The sequence below is a fragment of the Cervus elaphus genome, chromosome 9, assembly GCF_910594005.1.
Source record: "Cervus elaphus chromosome 9, mCerEla1.1, whole genome shotgun sequence".
Lineage (NCBI taxonomy): Eukaryota > Metazoa > Chordata > Mammalia > Artiodactyla > Cervidae > Cervus > Cervus elaphus.
In genome coordinates this window covers 107018664-107028963 of record NC_057823.1, presented here as the reverse complement: position 1 = coordinate 107028963, position 10300 = coordinate 107018664, and the positions used below count along the sequence as shown (strand labels likewise).

The following is a 10300-nucleotide window of genomic DNA, read 5'->3' as shown; positions in this document are numbered from 1 at the left end:
TTTGGAAAGTTAGGCTACCAGCTGTGGAATTTCTCCTAGCTTTTGGGTGAGGACCCTTACCTCAACAGCCTCTGTTTTGTGGGTATAAATTTGGAATGGCTAGCTCTAATGCTGGGAGCTCCACAAAGGAGATTTTTTAATGTTTCCATGACCTGCTGTCGGACTAGCCCCCACTCAAGGAGTATTTGATCACCTTTGCCTTGTAGGGCTTCGTTCAGAAGCTGTGAAATGAGACTGTAATGGGTATCTAAATCCTACAGTACTGGGCTACTTTACACCCAGGAATGCATGTAGCTGCTTCGTGGGTGGGTGGTGGGAGTCTGTAGGTTGGATACAGTCCTTATATGGTCTGCTGAAAGGCTACTCCTGCCAGGGATCCTTATTTTTGCTATTTAGAAAACTTGTTGTTGCACTATCTGAGCCTTAGATTTGGACACCCTGTAACCCCAGCTAGCCAGGAAATTTAATGACCTGAGTGGCATGTTGAATATGTTGGTGTTGAGTGGGGGAGCAAATCAAGAGGTCATCTGCATACTCTATGAAAGTTCCCCCCTCAAGTGTTAAATCTTATAAATCTTGGGCTAGCACCTATCCAAAAAGGTGGAGGTATCCCTAAAGCCCTAGGATAGAAAAGTTCATGTCTCTTGTTAAAGGGCCTATAGTGGAGATTCCCATTCAAACGGGAACAAGAATTGTGATTCTGGGGCCAGTGGGATGCAGAAGAAAGCATCTTTTAAATCTAGAACTGAGAACCAGCTGCTATCTGGGGGTACTTTTCACAAAAGTATGCAAGGATTGGGGACCATCAGGTGTAGGGGAATTATTGCCTCATTAATGATTCGTAAATCCTGGTTGAGACAGTAAATGTCGTCCTTTTTCTTGGCTAGCTAGTACTGGGGCATTGCAAGGTGAATTTGTGGGAATAAGGAGTTGGTAGGACAGGAGTTTCGATATGATGGGCTGGGGTCTTCAGGCCTAAAGGGATGTATTTTTCAGGGAAATTTATGCGAGTCCTTTAGAGCTATTGTGACTGGCATTGCATTTTTGGCTTTTCTTGGGACCTCTTTGTTCCAGACCCCTGGACTTGTTGTAAGCAGTCTGGCCTGAGAGATTTTTCATATCTTCATTAGTTAGGAGAGCTCCTCAAGTTTCCCAGAGGTTGCCCCCTGGGTGAGGTCCATGTGACTCTCCAAGGGAGAGAGAAAGAATGGCATTCCATTTTTGTAGTAGCACCCTCCAAGAGTGGGCATATGCCAAAAACTGGGGGAGAATGCAAATCCCTCTGAGACACAGAAGAGACGGGTATGATGCAGGCCTGCTGAATGGCTTGTCTGAGGCTCCCACGCTGGTACAGGTCTGTTTGGAGAAGGATTCGGAGAAGGAAGTCAAGATAGAATGGGTAGCCTAAGCACGCAGTAAGAAGACAGACGACTCACCCACCACATCCATTTGGACCCTCAGCTCCGGTCCAGTAATGTCCGTCTGTTGCCTGAGAGCCGACTGGATGGGGCCTCTTCAGGCTTCAGTCATCTGTAGAGCGGCCTCTGGTCCTCGGTCCCTTTGGATTGAGGGGCAACGGACTGCCCAGTGTCTTGATTGATGGCCTTTGTCCCAAGCAGTCTTGGGAGGTTTATCCTGATCGGGGCACTTCTGTGCCCAATAGATGTGACATTTGTCTTTTTTGGACTGTGACTCAGGGTACCCTTGGGGGCACTTGGCATTGGACAGCAGCCGTCGTTTGGGCATGGCTGAATTCCTTCCTTCTTTCCTCCTCCGGGGTCTTGGCCTCAGCCTTTGGTGATAAAAGACCCGGGAGGCTTGTCATCTAGGGTGACATTAGGTTCTTGAGTTAGTTTTGTAATTTGTGTCCTAACTGGGTCCTAATTTGTGCCAGGTGCTGACTAAGTTAAAAATGTATCTTTAGTTTATCACTCACCCCTCATAAGCATCCAGATCCAGATTGGTGTATCTAATAATGCTTCCCTCGGCCTGTTAAGGAAAGCTCTTGGAATTCCCCAGCCTCCTGGCTGATTGCTGTGACTTGGGAGTAGTTTGTTGCTTTATGTTGGGCTGCCTTAAGGCCACCTTTGATACAGATGAAAAAATGAGTTCTTTCCCGTTGATGTTCTTTCTGATTGTAGTCCCACCTAGGATTGGTACTGGGGAATGCCTTTTCCCTGGTGGGGTTATTTAGTATCAGAAAGGTGGAGTCCATCAGCAATTTTATTTATTTATTTTTTGACTGTTAACTCTCTCTGTGTCAGTATTGAAGAGGGTCTCATTTCGAATTTTAGTGATGTCTCTCTGGGTCATTTTATAAACCATAGAAAAGTGAAGAACTAAAGAGCCTCTTGATGGAAGTGAAAGAGGAGAGTGAACAAGCTGGCTTAATGCTCAACATTCAGAAAACTAAGATCATGGCATCTGGTCCCATCACTTCACGGCAAATAGATGGGGAAACAGTGAAAACGGTGGCTGACTTTATTTTTCTGGGCTCCAAAATCACTGCAGATGGTGAATGCAGCCATGAAATTAAAAGACGCTTACTCCTTGGAAGGAAAGTTATGACCAACCTAGATAGCATATTAAAAAGCAGAGACATTACTTTGCCAACAAAGGTCCGTCTAGTCAAGGCTATGGTTTTTCCAGTGGTCATGTATGGATGTGAGAGTTGGACTGTGAAGAAAGCTGAGTGCCGAAGAATTGATGCTTTTGAACTGTGGTGTTGGAGAAGCCTCTTGAGAGTCCCTTGGACTGCATGGAGATCCAACCAGTCCATCCTAAAGGAGATCAGTCCTGGGTGTTCACTGGAAGGACCGATGCTGAAGCTGAAACTCCAATCCTTTGGCCACCTGATGAGAAGAACTGACTCACTGGAAAAAGACCCTGATGCTGGGAAAGACTGAGGGCAGGAGGAGAAGGGGACGACAGAGGATGAGATGGTTGGATGGCATCACCGACTCGATGGACATGAGTTTGAGTAAACTCCGGGAGTTGGTGATGGACAGGGAGGCCTGGCGTGCTGCGGTCCATGGGGTCACAAAGAGTCAGACATGACTAATCGACTGAACTGAACTGAGAAAAGTATTGGAATCCCTTGGTATATTTAACGAGATTATCTGAAAAGCTACCTTTGATCTGTTTTAGTTCTACTAATGAGAAGGGCTTATGGACTTAACTGTAGCCCAAATTCACCTCCTAGTGCTTCCACCAAGGGACAGGCTTGCGCCGATGGGGGTAGTGGAGGTCCCATGTAAGGTGGTGGGGCAGAGCTAGACGGTGACGTGGCTGGTGAAATCCAGGGATTTTCCTTCGGTAGCAGGGTGGCAATGGTGGGAAGTTTATAGGTTGTGAGAAAGCCCCAGCTATCCCACAGGAGGATGAAAAGTTGTACATGAAGTATCAGACCATCTGCCCTGAAGTGTGCAAAATAGGTCTAACTGGAGAATTGTGTTATAATTAATGGTCCCATTTAGGGGCCAGGATTCCCTGTCCAAAAGGCGATACTGGGGCCAGATTGTACTACAAAAGAAAGTGAGTCTCCTCTTCGGTGGCTTGGTGGGGTTGAATCTTGACCAGCTTTGGAGGATGCATCTCAAGGGTGTCCCCTCATGGACAGATGGTTGGTTTCCCATCTGGAGAAGTGGTCAAAGAGCCTGGTGTGCCGGGTCATAACTGGCGGTCTGGCCTGTGGGCTGGGACTGCCTGGGAGTTGGGGAGGACGTCTCCTGCTTGGACCCAACCAAGACTGTCTGGGACTCCTGGTGGCCAGTCCGGATCTGGGCTGTTCCTCATCCTGGTAGGAAAGCGGGCACTTGTTTCAGTCTCTGACACCGGTCCCGAGAGGTGGGCTCAGGTGTGGACCCAACTCAGATGGGTTGGAGTTTGGGAACAAGAGTCTGTTCTGACTGACAGAGGATTGAAAGAGAAAAGAGGAGTTGAGAAATGAGTAGTCTTTTCACCAGCACAAACTGAGAGAGAATGTCTCTTTCTTACAAAGATCTGAGTCACGGCACCAGAATGTTAGCAGTATAGAGTCTGAAGACCCCTCCTGCGGACCTCGGTTCCTGGTAAGGATGCAAAGAAGAATCTGAGGGCTTACCCGTTGCAAGAGAGTTTATCAAAGACAAGGAAAACGCAAACAGAGAGAAGACCTCAAGAGAGAGGTGGGCCAGACCAAGGAAGGCTGGACCAAGGTCCTGGAAGGCTGGGGTGGAGAATTTTTATGGCAAAGTTTTTTGTATCATCCAGGAGGTCTTTGATTGACAGTCTTGACAGCGGCAGGTTATATAGGAAGAGGCTCCACTGTGCATGTCCTTCCCATAATTCAGTGTGTTATAATTATGTATCTGCATTATAGAGTATTTACAAACATTTAATGAGCCAGTGGCCACCAAAGGTTATCTAAGTACATGGTAGATAGGTGGGCTCATGTGCCAGAGTGGGGAAAAGCCTTCCATTCAGCCAGAGGAGATTTGTCCAGTCCCTAAGGGTTCTGGAATACTGGGGGCCTGTTTGGGGCGGGATTGGCAAACACCTTGGTGGGCTTAAGTGGCTGTTGGACGTTCAGCTGATGGGACGGCCTCTTCTTGCTTATGGCTAACTTCCTGCCTAACATGAATTTCAGGTGTTCAGCAAAGGGATTCAGTTACATATATACATATATTAATTCTTTTTCAGATTGGTTTTCATATAGGTTATCACAGAATATTGAGTAGAGTTTCTTGTGCTATGCAATAGGTCCTTGTTGGTTATCTTATATATAATGATGTATGTTTGTTAATCTCAGGCTCCTGATTTATCTCTCCCCATCCCATTTCTGTTTTGGTAAAACCACAAGCTTGTTTTTGATATCAGTAACTCTGCAAGTAGGTTCATTCGTATTATTTTTTAAAATTAGATTCCACATATGAATGATGTCATATGATATTTGTCTTTCTCTGTCTGACATCACTTAATATGCTAATCTCTCAGTCTATCCTTGTTGCTATAAATAGCATCACTTTATTCTTTCCTATGGCTGTGTATTTCACTGTGTATGTCTTCCACTGTGTATATATATGTCCCACATCTTCATCCATTTCTCTGCTGATGGACACTTGGGTTGCTTCCATGTCTTGCTGTTGTAAATAGTGCTGCCGTGGACATTGGGGCTCATGAGCCTTCTCTGAGTATGGTTTTGTCTGGATATACGCCCAGAGTGGAATCACTGGATCATGTGGCAGTTATCTTTTTAGTTTTTTTAAGGAACATCCATACTGTCCTCCGTGGTGGTTTTATCAATTTACGTATCCAGAAACAGTGTAGAAGGGTTCCCTTTTCTCCTCATCCTCTCTGGCGTTTCTTTGTAGACGTTTTGATGATGGCCATTCTGACTGCTGTGAGTTGATACCTCATTGTAGTTTTTGTTGTTGTTTTTTGAGGGCATGGAAAGTTTTCTTATTAATGTAATTGAGGTCCCTGGGAGAGGAAGGGAGGTGTTTCCAGCAGGCCTGAAATGGCGTGAGAGCGCGCACTCACACAGGTAGACTGGCCTCAGTCTCCGTGATGGGTGGAGGGTGGAACCAGAGGGACGACTCTCCCGCAGACAGAGGCGGGTGTGGTTTGAATCTCCAGCCGGGGTCAAAGGTGGGAGCACCCGGGTTGTCTCATCAGCTTGTCTCGTTGTGGACACATGGGGAAGTGGAGGGGGTGAGGCTTAAAAGCTGCGAACCCTCCAACGTCAAAACAGGGAGGCAGACTGGCCGCCGCAAGACGGAGAAGCCGCCCCGAGGTCGCGTGGCAGGCCTGCACGGGGAGGCGGGAGGTGGCGTCCCTCCGTCTCTCTCCGCTTCCATCCTCCTCATTGGCCATCATCACCATTTAATTGATGATGGCTCCTGACCTGTACCTTTTTAATCCACATCACAGGCAGCTGGAAGGGAAACTGAGAAAAAGCGTAAAAAGTGGCTTTCCTCAGCTATCTGCCCCTCATTTTAAAAACTTCTTGGAAATTCCTCCAAATAACCTTTTGATTCTATCTCCTTGATTATATGCCCATGAATTATTAGCAAGGGTTCGTAGCCAACAAGGGAGAGTGGGATTGTAGTCTTGGCTCACCCCAGTGTCAGCCTTAATAGTACATTCGTAAGAGTTTGATGAGGAGAGGAAGTCTCTTGTTTTTGTGAACTTTTTATCTTGTGCTGGGGTACAGTCGGTTAACAGTGTCGTGCGAGTTTCAGGTGAAGAGTGAAGGGACTCAGCCACACGTGCACGCACATCTGCTCTCCTCCACGTTCCCCTGCCGGCCAGGCCGCCGCCTAACAGCAGCGCTCCCTGTGTTATCCGGGAGGCCCGTGCTGTGGTCCTCTTAAATATAGCAGTGTGCACATGTCCATCCCAAACTCCCCCACTGTCCCTTCCCTCCGTCAGCTGTAAGTTCGTTTTCTAAGCCTGTGAGTCTCTGTTTTTGTAAGTAAGTTCATCTGTATCATATTTTTGTAGACTCCACATATGAGGGATGTCATAAGATATCTCTCCTTCTCTGAGTATGACAAGCTCCAGGTCCATCCACATTGCTGCAAATGGAGTTATTTCATTCTTTTTAATGGCCGAGTATTCCATTATATATATATATATATATATATATACATATATATATATATACACATATATACATAATATTCCATTATATATATATATACATACATATATATATACACACACACACCACACCTTCTCTATGCATTCCTCTATAGATGGATGTTTAGGTTGCTTCCATTTCTTGGCTATTGTAAACAGTACTGCAATGAACCCTGGGATGCTTGTACCTGTTTGGATCATATTTTTCTCCAGATATGCCCAGGAGTAGGATTGTAGGGTCATATGGTAGCTCTATCTTTAGTTTTTTAAGGAACCTATATACTATATATATGTAGTGTGTGTGTATTTATGTGTGTGTATAGTTTTTTAAGGAGCCTATATACTATATATATATAGTGTATGTGTATTTATGTGTGTCTGTGTGTATGTGTAGATTTTTAAGGAATCTATATACTATGTATATACAGTGTGTGTGTATTTATGTGTGTGTGTGTAGTTTAAGGAACCTATGCATAGATTGAAAAAGATATTGCTGAGATTTAAGTCAGAGTGCTCTGCCTAGGCTTTCCTCTAGGGGAAAGGTTTACACTGTCCGGTCTCACATTTAGGTCTTTAATCCATTTTGAGCTTATTTTTGTGTACAGTATTAACAAATGATCTAACTTCATTTTTTTTTTTTACATGTAGCTGTCAGTTTTCCCAGCACCATTTGTTGAAGAGACTATCTTTCCAAGACTGTGTACTCTGGCCTCCTTTGTCATAGATTAATTGGCCGTAAGTGCATGGATTTATTTCTGGTTTTCTATCCTGTTTCATTGATCGATATTTCTATTTCTGTGTTAGTATCGTACTGTTTTGTTGACTGTACTGACATCAGACTATACCTCACTGTAGTTTTGATTTCCATTTCTCTGCGTGATGTTGAGCATCTTTTCATGTGCTTTTTGGCCATCTGTCTTTTTTGGATAAATGTCTATCTAGATTTTCTGCCCATTTAAAAAAATTATTGGAGTATAGTTGATTTGCAGTGTTGTGTTAGATTCTCTGCCCAGTTTTTGATTGGGGTTGTTGCTTGTTTGACAAGACAGCTGCATGAGCTGTTTGTGTATTTTGGAGATTAAGTCCTTGTCGGTTTCTTCTATTAATGAATTTAGATATTTGCCTTCCTTCCTTTCTCTGCTCGTTATAATTGGACTTTTAAGATTTATAATTTTCCTCTCTTACTTTATGTGTAACCTAGTAGAGGACATGGAACGTCTGCTTTGGGGTAAACTGTGAGGGTATCTGATGCAGGACTGATTTCAAACCAAGCGACAGGATGGGCAGGAGGGGGAGAGCAGGGAGTCTGGGAGAGACGTGAGTGAAGCAAAGGGAGGGTGGATGCTTTTGTGAATTTGCTGGTCTTGCATTTCTAAGCTTCCATAACCATGAGGGCAATGCAGGAGACAGACTGGGACTTGATACAAAAAGAAATTTAGGAGTGAACCTGGCTGGGCAGACGGCCGCCTGTCCCCTGATTTGATCGAGATTAAAGGCAGCAATTCAGACACAGCAGGTGAGATGCTCCCGTCTCTGACCGGCATTCCCTGGAAGACTCCTCGCGCGCGGCTCTGGGAGGGAGCGAGCCCGGATTCTGGGAGGCGGGGGCTGCACCAGGCGCTCCAGGGAGGGGCGCGTGGGCAAACCCTCCGCCTTCCCCGCCTCGGGCCCTGCCGACGCACGCTCACCCTCGGGGTGTTCCTCCGAGTGCTGCTGCGCTGTTTCCCCGTCATACTTTCCCTGACGTTTGGCCGGGAAGAGAGGGGCCTGCAGGCAGGGGGAAGGCTTTCGGGGGCTGCCTGGAAAGTTAACTTGGGATTAAAGACCCAGCAGGCTTCAATTACTCATTGACTTCTACCCAGGTCTACAAGGAAGTGTGTGGCGGCTGGATGTGTTTTCAGGAGGGGGAAAGACCTTCTGCATACTGAACAAGACCCAGCCCGAGTGGACGGTGGGACAAGGCCACGGGAGAATAGCCTCTGAAGCCGTCAGTATCTCAGCTCCCGGTGACACTTATTTTTCTATTAATCCCGGGCATTTACATTGCTGTGATAGATCAGTTAGCCTCTCACAGCGTTCTAGTCCATTGACCTTATCACTTAACTATCCTATGGTGCCTCTGTCACCGCAGGGAGACTGCAAAAGAAACATTTATAATTTCGAATTACCTACGTCCGGGGCTGGGGAGACGTTAAGAGGCTCAGTTTGGATAATCAGCGCATTAGATGGCTGAACCTTCAGGGAATCCCCCTTCCTCTCATCACTCCTGAATTCTGACAGCCTCTCTATAAAAGCGAGAGAGCAGACTCGGCCTGGGACTCCACAGCGACCCTGCGAAGACCTGGGAGATCACAGGCTCTCAAAGCCGGAAGGGCCTCACCGGAGAGATTCATTCTATCAGCCAGGATCCGGGGCTGCAGGCCGCAGAGGTGCCCTCTGGGGAGCTTAGCGAGAGGGAATGAGCTAGAAGGCCATCCGGAGGCCCCAAGGTCAACAGGAGGGTAGAGAATGAGCTTGGGAATGGGAGGAAACCAGGGCGCTCTGGGGAGTTTCCTAGAAGCTCCTCAGAGAGTTTGCTAGAAGCAAGGTTTTCCCAGGAGCAGTGCCCTGCAGCAGCGCCTCCGGTCCTTCAAGACTCAGTCTGGGAGAAAGGCTCCAGTTGGGTTAATAAAGAAAGATTACGGATCAGCCCTGCGGCTTCCACAGTGGGGCCACACCAGACACTGAAGAGGGAATCCGGATGCCTTCACAGAAGCCTAATTTAAAAAATAAAAAAGTTCAATACTAGGTGATAATTTAGTCCAACATGTTTTATAAGTGAGACGACTGTGGTCTACATAGTGAGGCGGTTTGTTTAAGTTCGCAGACTAGTGAAAATCCAACCAGGGATGGGAACAAGGCTTCCCAGCCCCCGCCTGCCGTCTGCTTGGACTCCAGATGCCTTTGCAGGAGCAGCAGCAGCCTGGCTGACATGTATTCGCGAGTTGGGCCTGAGTGTGTTGGTCAGTCTGATTGTAGACGATTTGGGGAATTAAAAAAACTACTCAGCTTCTCAGGGAAGGAACCACCACCGATGCTTTTAATTAACAGAAACGAATTCTTTCCTCCATGTTTTCTCACACATTACCACCATCCGAAGAAACCGTTATCCAGAGGGGGAGGTACGGTGAAGGGTAGGGCGTTAAGAAGTGCAGGGAATTCAGAGACGCTGTCCATCTGAACTGGGAGCGGGACCCCCGTCCTACAGCCGACATCCCCTGGTGATGGATCAGCCGGTCCTACTCAACTGAAGTCAGTGAGGGCACAGGGTTGGCGGATGTTGCACCAGAAGTCAACCCCCCGGAGATGAGACCGCCACCGCAGACAGGTCAGGAGCTGCAGGGAAAGGCTTCAGCAGGGGCCACAAGCACGCGGAGGCTGCAGGCCAGGAGGCTCAGCGCGGGCGTGTGGCCTCCATCGGCCTGAGAAGCTGGGGCGGCTGCCCCACCACCACGACGGGAAACGTGGTTTCTGAGAGGGCTGTGCTCACCCTTCCTAGTGCAAGACCGAGGAGGGGGCAGGCCCTGGTGTAACGCAGGGGAACCCGTGTAAACACCACAGCCTGCATTTAGAAAGGTTATTGATTTGCCGACTGAAGGGTAAACAGAAGCCCAGCATCTTGGCTCCGTGACCCACTCAG

General features: G+C 47.2%; 1 protein-coding gene across 1 annotated transcript in view; it reads right to left on the bottom strand.

The window, feature by feature from the left end:
• Window positions 1–6697: 6697 nt before the first annotated feature.
• FER (FER tyrosine kinase) overlaps window positions 6698–10300 on the bottom strand; it is a 453310-nt gene continuing 449707 nt past the window's right edge. Inside the window, exon 18 of the mRNA XM_043913751.1 lies at window positions 6698–6714. The gene's annotated coding sequence lies outside the window, so the exon portion shown is untranslated. The remainder of the gene's footprint in view (window positions 6715–10300) is intronic.